At 36.2% G+C, this 14,442-nt stretch overlaps 1 protein-coding gene across 4 annotated transcripts in view; it reads right to left on the bottom strand.

The window, feature by feature from the left end:
- The window catches only part of ZCCHC7 (zinc finger CCHC-type containing 7), a 237,952-nt gene that overhangs the window by 117,547 nt on the left and 105,963 nt on the right, over positions 1–14,442 (bottom strand). The gene's annotated exons all lie outside the window — the stretch shown is intronic.

Consider the following 14,442-nt stretch of genomic DNA (forward strand, 5'->3'; position numbering starts at 1 on the left):
TGGGAAAGGTAAGTAAGTAAAGTTTTTAAAGATTTTTCTGTATTCTCTTCGCATAATGAGTCACTTATAAGGAGGAGTATTCACAAACTCAAATGTATAATGTTCCAAACCCTCAACCACAACAGACAACCTTCTAATGATGTGTAAATTAAAGCCCAGGTTTTAGGTTGATCATTACTCTAATAATTGGCTTTTAATACATCATTTTGCTACATAAATGCCTCAGCAGCTTACCCAGGGAAATTATCAAACATTTTCCTTTTTATTTTAATGTCTACTGAACATATCTGAATGATTCCCATACATTTTCATTCAATATTGATATTAAAAGACAAAAACAGCAAAAAGAAAAAGTCTTTGTTTAAAAGTTTTAGGAACCAATCTCATCCTGAATTAAACATACAGGTAAAGCACAGTGCAGTTAAAAGGCAGACTGTATCCCAAATATACAAGCGCAATGGACATCAGGGTATATGATATAGAAAACCAACTTCCCCAACTGTAAAGGGTTTGAACAGGTCAATTATTTCAAACCATCCTGTGATGAATCATCACTTTTTCAACAGTGTACAGAGACTAAGGGATGGCCAATAATAAAAAATGACAGTGCGGTGGCCTAGCCCTATAGAAGCTGGTTTTCATAGACCGAGCTGAGATATATCTGCTGTTTTCTAAGGCAGTATCCCATGCTTAAAACCCTCCCTCTCTGCCTTTGTTCAGCTCTTTTACTAGCAACCAATTGCTTTCTTTTGGTTCAGCCTAGTAAAAAACTCAAAGGACTAGAACATGAAGGTCATCTAGGTCTACAACGTAGATGAACAAGCCAACAAAGCAACATCACAGGGCAAAGAGCAAAGGCATTGTAATAAGAATCTAATACCAACAAAAAGGAAAATCAATATTAAATAATGAAAAACAGCAAACACTTAGGACGAAAAGAATGGCTGCTTTTGCTTTATATATTTAATGTTCTTTTAAATAAAAAATGAAACACTAGCCATTTAATAATTATTTTCAAATTCAAGTGAAATACTTTCTGCAACACACAATAATAATACAATGACCTACTAGCTAGGAAAAAATATACTAAAATTTATGTGTAAGTAAGGGACCATTGTTAAGTCCTTTGGCTTTTTCTAAAAATAAATTTCTTTCAATCTATGCAGAACACTGACGACTCCAATTTATTGTTGTTCTTAAAATTTAAAAACAAAACTAACTACAACTATAAAGAGTCCTAAGCTACATAGCAGAAACAATCAACATGTAATAAAATAACCAGAGAATTTGTTTACTTATCAATCCTATGTAGGAAGAATGAAAATAATTTCATAATTGTTTATAAAAAGCCACCTTTCCAGCTTTTGTTTTCCCTACTACAACTTTGCAACTATTTCCTTTTTACATTTTCATTGCAATCGTGATGTTAATTGCTGCCGTCACATTTATTCGACATGCCAAGTCTGCAGTGGGGCAAATGGGATTCTGATGATTCGAAGCACAGAAAGAAACAGTTGAAATGATCAACCAGGTGAGAAACAGTCTCCCGAATAATAGCAAAATAACGCAATTTCATCTAAGCAAAATCAAAATCAAATTTTGCCTTCAATAAAGCCCATTTTTTAAAAAAGTGGACATCAAGTGGATCGGGAAACATTTTTTATTAAACAGTTTCTTGGTAACACAAAAAAACTTATTTACTAAGTTTTCTTCCATTTTCTATTCTCCTCAAAAAATATTGGAACACAAAGAAAAAAGAAACCAGTTAAAATATAATTCTGCTAAAGGAAGAAACATCACTTAGCAAAACAGTGCAAACTATTACATATCATAGCAGGTGTACTGTCCAAAAAAGCTAAATCACCTCAGAGAAACATACAAAAAGATCAGGAATATGTCAAACAAGCAAAAAGTTCCTACTTCATTTCTCTTTGCATGAGGTGGAGAAGGAAAGCAAAAGTAATGTTACAATAGTATTATAAGAAAGTCACTAGTAAATCTGGTTAACCAGGATAGAATCAGTACTGACTTGTCAGAGCAGAAGCTATAAACAAATCTCTCCTTTCTTCAAGAGTGCTAAACTCAACACAAAAGATCTTGGCAGAGAGAAGTCAAGACTCTGATATTTCTGTTTTCTGATCATCGAGGCAATGAGGAAAAACAAAACAAAACAAAACTCTGAAAGCTAAATAGGTGAGAATGTTGTATGTTCATAATAAATGTGATCCCTTGATTGAAAGGGTAATGAAATGAAAATGAAAACAATGGGAATAAGTTTTGCCCACCACCAAGAATTATACATAGAAGGGATTACGATCACTAGTGTTTCCTTTAAATGTCTCCTTTATAATGCTGTGATCCAGCAAATACACAAATTAAAATATCCCAATAATCCAGTGCTACTAAGGCATAGCTCTTAATACCATTTGTCCTCACTGTTTTCCTGAGGAGAAACTGATTATGCTCTCTTTAATAACTCTTGCATATTAAACTTGCATGTCACATCTCTTCTAAAGGTTAAAAGCACTTTGAAGACAAGAACTATGACTTATTTTGTGCCACTCTAACCTAGATGCCAAAAGTTTATGAATTATTTGAACTAAGTGACCATTGTGTGAAAATACAAAATAAATACAAGACATACAGTTCCTGACTCTGAGAGGTTTACAGTATGGTTAAGGAGGTGAAATACATAAATTAGAAGCAACACCACTAATTTTAAAGAATAGCTTTTTAAGTGATATAGTCAAGGGGAAAGACGTTGGAGGAAAGGAAGGAGAACAGAGCATGAAGACAGAACCCTGAAACATGAGAAGAGGATCACCATCTATTCATGAAACCTTGAGTCTTGCTACAAAGATAGCATAGAGAGTAATTTCAATTAGGGCTTGTGAATTTGAAAGGAATATTGCTAAATAACACATTTCTCAAAGAGTTATTCTTAAGTGAAAGCAAAAGTATAATCTTGTTCTAATGGAATACGTTCACTCAAGGCATGAAAGCAGGGCCACTGGCAGTTCATTTTGAAGGGCAAAAGGGTATCTTGGGCTTTCTTGTTGTGCCTTCTTTTTAAGGAACTCCAGGTTGAGTGCTCAGTCTTCATAAAACTACTGTACAGCTTGACTAGTACTGGTTTCAAAGGCAATTAGAACTGCCTTTGGTTAGGGAACTTTCTTCAACAAGCTAGGGTGGGAGGAACTGAAATAATAACTGTAAAATAGTCCCTACGGGAAACTTCTGAGACATAGGCACACCTCTTGAAGAAGTTCAAATTGAAAGCACTTGAGTGATGTATCTATGACACAACCACAAAGGCAGGAGATTATTAGATGCAGGAGATGAAGGATGTTTCTAAAGCCAAAATGTAACAACTGGAGTGAAACTGATAAATGATTTTTCAACTTAGCCTTTCATCCTTCCAAGGCAGAAAAATTGAGCTGCCTGCACTGTGCTGCGTATAGGTCTTCCAGATGAGGTTTATTGAATGCTATGCAAAGGAATTAAAAATCTGATAGCACTTCAGATAGAAAAAAAAAAAGGTAGAGAAATACCCTGTGAGCCTTGGTTAAAATATATTTTAAAATATAACATGGTCTTCATCAGTTTTCATAAATTGTCTAGAAATCTAATTCTATACAATAAAGTTATCTTCCCACAATAAAGTATCATCTCACATCTATAAGAATGGCCAGTATCATGAAGGCAAAAAACAAATGCAGGCAGAGATGTGGAGAAATGGGAACCCTTACACAATGCTGATGAGAATGTAAATTAGTACAGCCATTATGGAAAACAGTGTGGAGGTTCCTCAAAAAACTAGAAGTAGAACTACCATATGATCCAGCAATCCCACTGAGTTATTTATCCAAAGAAAATGAAATCAGTATGTCAGAGATATCTGCACCCCCATGTTTACTGTAGCACTACTCACATTAGCCAAGATACAGAATCAACCTAACTGCCCACCAACAGATGAACAAAGCAAATGTGATATAGATACACAATGAATAATATTCAGACATTAAAAAAAGAATAAGGGCCAGGCATGGTGGCTCACGCCTGTAATCCCAGTACTTTGGGAGGCCGAGGTGGGTGGATCACGAGGTCAGGAGATGGAGACCATCCTATCCAACATGGTGAAACCCTGTCTCTACTAAAAACACAAAACTTAGCTGGGCGTGGTGGTGCGTGCCTGTAATCCCAGCTGCTCGGGAGGCGGAGGCAGGAGAATTGCTTGAACAGGAAGTCGGAGGTTGCAGTGAACCAAGATTGTTGTCACTGCACTTCAGCCTGGCGACAGAGCGAGACTTGTCTGGAAAAAGGAAAGGAGAAAGGGGAAAAGGGAAAGGGGACAGGGGAAAGGGGAAAAAGGAAAAAGGAAAGAAAGAAAAGAAAAGAAAGAAAAGCAAGAAAAGAAAAAAGAAAAGAAAAGGAAAGGAAAGGAAAGGAAAGGAAAGAAAGAAAGAAAAGAAAGAAAGAAAGAAAGAAAGAAAGAAAGAAAGAAAGAAAGAAAGAAAGAAAGAAAGAAAGAAAGAAAGAAAGAGAAAGAAACAAAGAAACAAACAAAGAAACAAAGAGAAAATCCTGTCCTTCTGTCCTTTTTGGCTACATGGATAAGCCTGGAGGACATTATGTTAAATGAAAGAAGCCAGACACAGAAAGACAAATACCACATGATTTCTCCTATTTGCGGAGTTTAAAAAAGCAGCTCTTACAGATGTACAGCATAGCATAGTGGTTACCAGAGACTGGCCAAAGACTGGATGGGGAGAGGTTAGTCAACAGGTATAAAAAAACAGATGGATAAGAGGAATAAATTCTAGTTTTCTGTTGCATAGTACAGGGATTACAATTAACAATAATACTACATTGTGTATTTTTCACAATAACCAGAAAAGAGGATTTTGAATGTGCTTGCCACAAAGAAATGATACATGTTTGAGGTGATGGATACACTATTACCCTGATTTGATCATTATACGGTGTATACATGTATTGAAACATCATACTGTACCCCACAAATATGAACTGAATATATTATACATATTCAAATAAAAATAAAACTTAGAAAGTTATTTTTTAAATTATCAACTTGTGAAAAGATTCAACGACACTGCAGGTAAAACAACATAGCAGACATTCAATAAATTGTTAAAAGATTGGCTAAAATATTTTCATAAAGTTATAATGAAAAGCTGAAAGGACAAATACATAAGGCCTGGAAGAATCTCTGAAGCTTTCACAAATACTATTTAAAATTATTTTAATTTTTCTTAAAAAAAATGAAGTGTATAATGTACATAGGATTCTGTATTAGATGACACAAGTACTAGGTTTTGGTCTTTGAACAGTTCACTATTTATTCTCTTTAGCATCCATTTCCTTTCTTCTGTGTTTCTTATCAGAAAATCTATCCATAGGGTATGGACGGCGATAAGGGATGGTTACCCTATACTTCACTGCATCCCCATTAGGGAGATGGGTACACCATTCATACCCCTCCAATCCAAGCATTAGACCCCACTGATTGGACCAGGAATAACCCAAGCAGAACCAATAAAAGAACTTCTTGTGCTTTAACCAGAATTATCCAAAAAGATACTATCTCTGTCTGAGACATAGGTGTTAAGGACATGGAAGTCAAAAGTGTCCAAAGCCATTTTCCTGTTACTACAGAAGGCCTAAGAATGAAGCCAATCAGCACGGAGGAAAGTAGATCTGAGAAACGGGATGAGTTAGTGTTAATGCTTGAAGCTCTAGAATAGATCTAGAATGATCCAGCTATGCTGAGAACAGATAAATCCTAAATGAGTCAATAAATCCCTATCCTGGTCAGATGTGGTGGCTCATGCCTGTAATTCTAGCACTCAGGGAGGCTAAGGCGGGTGGATCACCTGAGTTCAGGAGTTCAAGCCTGGCCAACACAGTGAAACCCTGGCCAACATAGTGAAACACCGTCTCTACTAAAAATACAAACATTAGCTGGGCATGGTGGCAGGCAGCACCTGTAGTCCCAGCTACTCAGGAGGCTGCAGCAGGAGAATTGGTTGATCCCAAGAGGTAGAGGTTGTAGTGAGCCGAGATTGTGCCACTGCACTCCAGCCTGGGCGACAGAGTGAGACTCCATCTCAAAGCAAAATAAAAACAACCACCAAAAAAAACTCTCTATTTCTTACTTCCTTACTTTCTTTTTCTTCTTTCTTTCCTTTGGTTTGGGTTTCCAAAACCTTGCATCGTTTTCTCTTAACCCTGTCAGTCTTCTGTCATTCCTTCAGGTAGTGCCGTTCTCTGCCATTCCTAGTAATCCTGTGGCTCCACTGCAATACTAAAAGATGGTAAATGAATGCCTAATCTGGGGATATTTCAGTCTATTTAATGGTTACTTGACCTCACCACTAAACAACATGAGGAAAGATTTATGGATAGAGACTACAGAATCAGTTCTTAAAGAGAACAGAACCTCTAACTGTTCAAAAACAGTTGTGATCTCATTATTTAACACTGGTATACAATTAAGAAAATAGGCATTTTCAGAAAGTGCTCTCAGTAAGAAGTCCAGTCACAATTAATAAAAATCGATCTTTATACGCATATTATACCCAAAACCCAACAGGAAGTCCAAAAGCCAAAAGAGAAAGTAGTTCACATTTGCCTAAAATTTGCTGAGGAAAATGCCAGCATTTGGTTAATTCCTATCCTTAGAGTTAAGAGTAAAATAAAATAATACAAACAAAAATAAGAACAAGCTTAAGATATGCTAGGTTAAGCTATAATGTCTGGTGGGTATGGCTTATTAAATAAATTTTTGACTTAAAATATTTTCTACATGCAATGGGCTTTTAGAAATATAACCTCACTGTTAGTTAAGGTGCATCTGTACTTTGAAAATAAGTATTTCTTTGGGATACCTTATCTATAAGAATCATTAACGTTTGATTTGGAAATGAAATAGAACGGCGATGTTACTTTAAACCCTAAGCCAACACCACTAACCTGGGAATATTGTCTCATGTGAATTAATATTGGTCAATATAAAACATGAAGACACAAACCCCTAGGACCTTACATGCTCAAATGATTACTGAATTCAGCCTAGCAATTTCTCCTCTCCAACATTAAGAGTTAAAGCAATAAAAAAACATATATTTACACTTTCATCGAAAGAACAGATGGAAAGGGAAGACATGATTTGCAATTTGAGGGGACTGAGCCCAAATATTTCTGTATTTCTTTATGTGTATGTTGATGAAAAAGTTGCTCAACAATTATTTCTTGACACATCAACAAAAATTCACCAAAGGCTTTGGTTGCAACAAAACTTGATTTACGGACAGTGAAATTTGAATTTCATAGAATTTTCATGTCATGATTTCTTTCTCAGCCATTTAAAAAAGTTAAAATTCTTCTTAGCTCCAAGGCAGTATAAAAACAGGAGGCTGGTTGGATTTGGCCTATGGGGCATAGTTTGCTGACTCCTGTTCTTCACTAAGGCAGCAAATTAGAATCATGTAACAGCTTTAAAAAATTATATATCTCTCCCACACACCTAGATGCTTAGGCCCTATCTGTAGAAATCAATTTCCTGGCTAGATGAAAGGTGAGGGTGAGGGGGAGTACAATAAAACCATGAGATTTGTTCAATATTCCAGATGATTCTAACGTGTAGCCAGGACTTAAGACTACAGAATTTAGAATCAAATGGACACTCCACAGCTTCTTCAATTTTGGCAAGATACCTATTCTTTCAGATTCTTGGTTTCCACATCTATACTGTTCAGAACTGGCACATAAGTGCTCGGTATTATCGTTCCCTTTCACTGCTGCACTGTACATAGTAACTTCTTAGTACACATCTGATTAACATAATTCTGCACAAAACATATTCCTCTCTTTCAAATAATTTAAGAAAAATAAGGCAAGAACACATGTAAACCAAAACACAGAAATGTCTGTAATGAAATAGCTATTAACACAATACATTGCTGTTTGCAGAAATGTGACAACCAGAAACAAAAAGAATAGACTCCAGGATTATATTTTAGAATAGCAGAAAGGGAGTAACAGTGAAAAGATCCTAAGAATAAATACCTGTTTGATAAAAGACCTAAAACATTGAGACTATTTCCTTCTTCTATTAATTAACTATGGGTCAACAATCACTTGCTGACCAAAGAACAGAGTACTAAGTCTTCCAGCTTCCTCAGCATTTCTGCCTAATGCCTTGGGGTAGGTGAAATGTGCCCAAAAGTATTGAGAGGCTGCTCAGTTTTAAATGATAAATACTTGACCAATGTGATAGGAAGCTTTCAACAATTAGGGTGAAAAAAAAAATGGAGAAAAATAGCTACCTCCTCCACACAAAATTATGTATCTTTTAAGGTATAAAGGTTTGGTTTTCATTAATCAACTTAATGTCCAGTTATAAATTTTTTAAATACTATGTATAATTTTCAAGAAGGTGGCTTAATAAAAAAAATATACAAAATGACAGCTTACCTATTAACCATGAAGAAATACAAAACATAAAGTATACCAGATCTCAATAGCAACACCAACAAAATTAAAACATCTAGAAATATATTTAATAAGTAATATGCCAGGTGATATTTAAAAAGCCATGAAATTTACTGAAAGATATGGAATATCTAAATAATTCATTCTAACGTCTTAAACTCCTAACTGAAAGATGCCAAATTAATATACGTAACTAGTGCAATTCCAGTTAAACCCCCAAAGATGTTTATGGCCAGGCATGGGGGCTCACATCTGTAATCCCAATAATTTGGGAGGCCAAGGCGGGTGGATCACTTGAGGTCAGGAGTTCAAGACCATCCTGGCCAACATGGCAAAACCCCATCTCTACTAAAAATACAAAAAAATGAGTGGCGCATAGTAGTGCACACCCTGTAGTTCCAACTGCTAGGGAGGCTGATGCAGGAGAATTGCTTGAACCCCGGAGGGATAGGCTGCAGTGAGCTGAGAGAGATCACACCACTGAACTCCAGCCTGGGTGTCTGAGTGAGGCTGTCTCAAAAACCAACCAAACAAACAAAACAAAAAAACCCAAAAGGACATTTATAAGTAGTGTAAAAAACCTAGAGTAATTTAAATATGACTAACAAAGAGAACTTATTCCACCACATAGAACTGTAAAGTTCCAGTAATCACAACTATGTAATTAAAACAAAATCAATGAAAAAAAATCTAGTTTGACGTCCAGCTAGATATAAAAATCATTCATTCGTTCTACACATATTTATGAAATACTGTTCTAGGATCCGCAATGTGGCAACAGAGGAGAAACAAACAAAAATTCCTATTCTCATGGTGCTTATATTGTAATAGAGAGAAAAAATATTGAGTAGAAAATTCAAAATACATTTTATTATTTTACAAAAAGAAAAGCTGCTACCAACCTAACTCCAATAAACACTTGATATTTAAAATCTTTTCTATATATACATTCATAAAATAATGCCCCATCCCACATTTTTTTCCCAACAAAAGTGAGATCTTGCTGTTATGTCCTTTCTTCCCAATTCAATATACCATGTCAATAACAAAACAAGTATATGGCAGCTGTCCCATAAAATTCCTATCACCTAGTGATGGTATAGTCACTGGTATGTTTTAATGATGCATTACTCATGGGTTTGGGGTAATGCTTGTGTAAACAAACCTACTGTACTGCCAGTCATTAAAAGTCTAGCAATACTATTATGCACAGTACATAATACTTAATAAACAACTGTTTCTGGTTTATGTATTTACTACACTTTTTATTGTTATTTTAATGTGTACTCCTTCTACTTACTTTTTAAAAATGTTAACAGTAAAACATGTCCTTCAGAGGAATTCCAGAAGTCATTTTTACCACAGGAGATGACCGTTCTGTGTGTTTTTGTCCCTGAAGACCTTCCAGTGGACAAGATTTGAAGGTGGAAGACAGCGATATTAACGATCCTGACCCTATTAGGCCTAGGCTAATGTGTGCTTCTGTGTCTTGAGGTTTTAACAAAAATGTTTAAAAAGCAAAAAACAAACAAACAAAAAAAAACCAACTAAATTAAAAATCTTTAGAAAAAAGCTTATAGAATAAAGACATAAAGAAATTATTTTTGCGTAGCTATACAAAGTATTTTATGCTGAGTATTATAGGAATCAAAAAGTTTAATATAAAAATGTTGTAACTAGCATAATCTATTATTAAATAAAAAAGTTAATAAATTTAGTGTAGCCTAAGTGTACAGTGCTTATAAAACTTACAGTAATGTCCTAGACCTTCACATTTACTCAACACTCACTCACTGCCTGACTAGAGCAACTTCTGGTTCTAAAAGCTCCATTCATAGTAAGTGCTCTATACAGGTATACCACTTTTATCTTTTATGCCATATTTTTTACTGCATTTTTTCTATGTTTAGATACACAAATATTTACCACTGTTACAACTTCCTACAGTATTTAGTACAATAACATGCCGTACAAGTTCGTACCCTAGGAGCAATAGGATATCATATGGCCTAGGTGGGCATGAGGCTATGTCATCTAGGTTTGTGTAAGTACACTCCATGATGTTCACACATGATAAAATCACCTAATTACACATTTCTTGGAATATATCCCTGTCAGTAAATGACATATGACTATATTGTAAAAAGTTTCCCATTTTATTCATAGGAAAACCATGATGTTTAATTATTATATAGTATTTTATTGTTTGAATGTGCCTGAATTAACCACTCCCCTGTTGTTGGCTTTTTGAGCCATTTATACAAAGAAGCTGTGTAATCAATGTAATATTAAATTATCAATGTAATATTAAAATACATGCTGGGTGCAATGGCTCACGCCTGTAATCCTAGCATTTTGAGAGGCCGAGGCGGGCAGATTGCCTGAGCTCAGGAGTTTGAGACCAGCCTGGGCAAAACGGTGAAACCCTGTCTCTACTAAGATACAAAACATTAGCCGGGCGTGGTGGCATGCGCCTATAGTCCCAGCTACTTGGGAGGCTGAGGCAGGAGAATTGCTTGAACCTGGGAGGTGGAGGTTGCAGTGAGCTGAGATCCCGCCACTGCACTTCAGCCCAGGCGACAGAGTGAGACGCTGTCGTTAAAAACAAACAAACAAACAAAAAAACCACCAAGTTCCCTCTTTTTCACATATTATAACTGAACTATCGTGATTGGGCAGAAGTATGCAGAAATATATTTTATTATATGAATATATTCATATAAGCATTCATATTTATATTCATATAAAATGTATTCATATAAGAATTCATATTTTCTTATATGAATATATTTTCTGATCAGATTTTAAAAATCAGGCCAGAAACAGTGGCTCACACCTGTAATCACAGCACTTTGGGAAGCCAAGGCAGGATAATCACTTGAGCCCAGGGGTTTAAGACCAGCCTGGGCAAAACTGAAATGCTGTCTCTACAAATAGAAACAAGAATAAAAATAAATCAGCTAGGCATGGTGTCGCTTGCCTCAGGAGGCTGAGGTGGGAGAACTGCTTGAGCCTAGGAGTTCGAGGCCGCAGTTAGCCACGACTGTGCCACTGCACTCCAGCCTAGGTGACAGAGTGAGACACTGTCTCAAAAAACAAAAACAAAAACAAAACACCTTTATAATTTACAGAATTTATTTACAATAAGTTTTGAAAAATCAAATGCATAAATTAATTTATAATGTAATAGCCACCATAATTAAGATACAGAACATTTTCATGCCTCCAAAGGGTTCCTTATGCTTTTTCACAATAAAATTTCTTCCATTTAACCCTGGTAACTACTGATCTGATTTGTCATTAGTTTTGTCTTTTATAGAATAGTCATAGGAAAAGATTAATACAGTACATAGTTCACTGTGTCTGGCTTCAATAACTTAGTATAAAGAATTAGAGGCCGGGCACTGTGGCTCACGCCTGTAATCCCAGCACCTTGAGAGGCCGACGCAGGCGGATCACTTGAGGCCAGGAATTTTAGACTAGCCTGGCTAACATGGCAAAACCCTGTCTCTACTAAAATTCCAAAAATTTGGCTGGGCGTGGTGGTGTGCACCTGCAATCCCAGCTACTCAGGAGGCTGAGGCACAAGAATCTCTTGAACCTGGGAGGCAGAGGTTGCAGTGAGCTGATTGTGCCCCACTGCACTCAGCCTGGGCAACAGAGCAAGACTGTCTCAAAACAAGAAAAGAAAAAAAGAAAGAAAAAGGAATTAGAGACTCCTCCATGTTGTGGAATGCATCAGTAATCTGTTCCTTTAAATTGATAAATCAACATTTGCTTATCAGTTTACTAGGTGACGAACATTCAGGTTATTTCAAGTTTTTACGCAATTACAAATACAGCTAGTAGGAACATACAGCTTCAAGTCACTTTGTGGACGTTTTCAGTTCTCTTGGGTAAATACCTGGGAGTGTAACTCCTGGGTCAGATGGTAAGGTATATATTTCGAAAAGACTCTTCCAGTCTGTATAATTTTTCATTATGACTATCAATGTATACAAGTTCTTGTCACTTGGCATTCTCCATATATTTGAAATAGTCGATCTTTTCAACTGTGACCTATTCTAGTGGACAACAGCAGTATCTCATTGTGGTTTTAAGTTTCATTTTCCTAATAACTAATGATTTTGATATTTTCATTAGCTTATATTTGCCATTTGTATATCTCCTTTAGCATATCTATAAATCTTTTGCCCATGTTTACTTGGATTGTTCATCTATTATTGAGTTTTAAGAGTTCCTTGCATATTCTAGACATAAATCCTTCACAAATATTTTCTCCAAGTCTGTGGCTTGCATTTTTAGCTTATTAAAGTATCCTTTGAAGTCTACATATTTTAAATTTTGATTAAGTCCAAATTTTATATTTTTCTTTTTATATCTTGTGCCTTTTGTATCAAATATTAAAATATATAACCCAAGATATTCAGATATCCTGGGTATTTTTGTTTTGTTTGTTTTGAGATGGAGTCTCGCTCTGTTGCCCAGGCTGGAGTGCAGTGGCGCCATCTCAGCTCACTGCAAGCTCCGCCCCCCGGGTTCATGCCATTCTCCTACCTCAGCCTCCCAAGTAGCTAGGACTACAGGTGCCCGCCACCAAGCCCGGCTAATTTTTGTATTTTTAGTAGAGACGGGGTTTCACCTTGTTAGCCAGGATAGTCCCGATCTCCTGACCTCATGATCCGCCCACCTCGGCCTCCCAAAGTGCAGGGATTACATGCGTAAGTCACCGCACCTGGCCGATATCCTGTTTTCTTTTAGAACTTTCATATAATTTTACATTTAAATCTGTAGTATGTCCCAAGTTAATTACTATATATTGTGTGATGGAAGAAATATGGTTCATTTTTGGCATATGGCTATATATGGTCCAGCACCAATTTGCTGAAAAGCTTGTCCTTTCCCAACTGAAATGTTTGGTATCTTTATGTAAATCTACTAGATTTTTTTCTGTCCCATACACCTTTACAATATTATCCTACTGTTTTAATCATTGTATTCTAGATCCTTTTGCATTTGCAAATACATTTTATAATCAATTTAGAAAATTCAACTTAAGTTTTTTTTAAAGCCTGCTGGAATCTTGACTGATATTGCACTGAAAAATTGATAAATCTGGAAAAAATTGCAACCTTAAAAATAAAGTCTCATCCATGAACATGGTGTAACTCTCCATTTATTTAGATTATTTTTCTCTGCATTGCCTTAGTGTTCAGTGTAAAAGTGTTATACATTTTGCTATGATCACTATTAATATTTCACATCTTTTGATACTGTGAAAATGGCATATTTAAAAATTCAAGTTCCAATAGTTTGTTGCTAGTATACAGAAATGTAATTAGTTGTTGAATATTGACCTTGTTTTTTACAAAAAAATTTGCTAAACTTATTAGTGCCAGTAGCTTATTTGAGATTCTCTTCAATTTTCTAACTAGATTTTTATGTCAACTGCAACTAAAGATGATTTAATATTTTTCTCTCCATTTCGTATGCCTTCAGCTTCTTTTTATTGCCTTATTGCACTGGCAGTATGACTTCCAGTACAATGTAGAAATGTATCTGAGAAGGGACTGCCTTATCCTCTTCCCAGTTTTTTTTTTTTTTTTTTTTTTGAGGCGGAGTCTCGCTCTGTCGCCCAGGCTGGAGTGCAGTGGCCAGATCTCAGCTCACTGCAAGCTCCGCCTCCCAGGTTCCCGCCATTCTCCTGCCTCAGCCTCCCGAGTAGCTGGGACTACAGGCGCCGCCACCACGCCCGGCTAATTTTTTTGTATTTTTAGTGGAGACGGGGTTTCATTGTGTTAGCCAGGATGGTCTCGATCTCCTGACCTCGTGATCCGCCCGTCTCGGCCTCCCAAAGTGCTGGGATTACAGGCTTGAGCCACCGCGCCCGGCCCCTCTTCCCAGTTTTAAAGTGAAAGCATTCAGTCA

Source organism: Macaca mulatta, chromosome 15, assembly GCF_049350105.2.
Source record: "Macaca mulatta isolate MMU2019108-1 chromosome 15, T2T-MMU8v2.0, whole genome shotgun sequence".
Lineage (NCBI taxonomy): Eukaryota > Metazoa > Chordata > Mammalia > Primates > Cercopithecidae > Macaca > Macaca mulatta.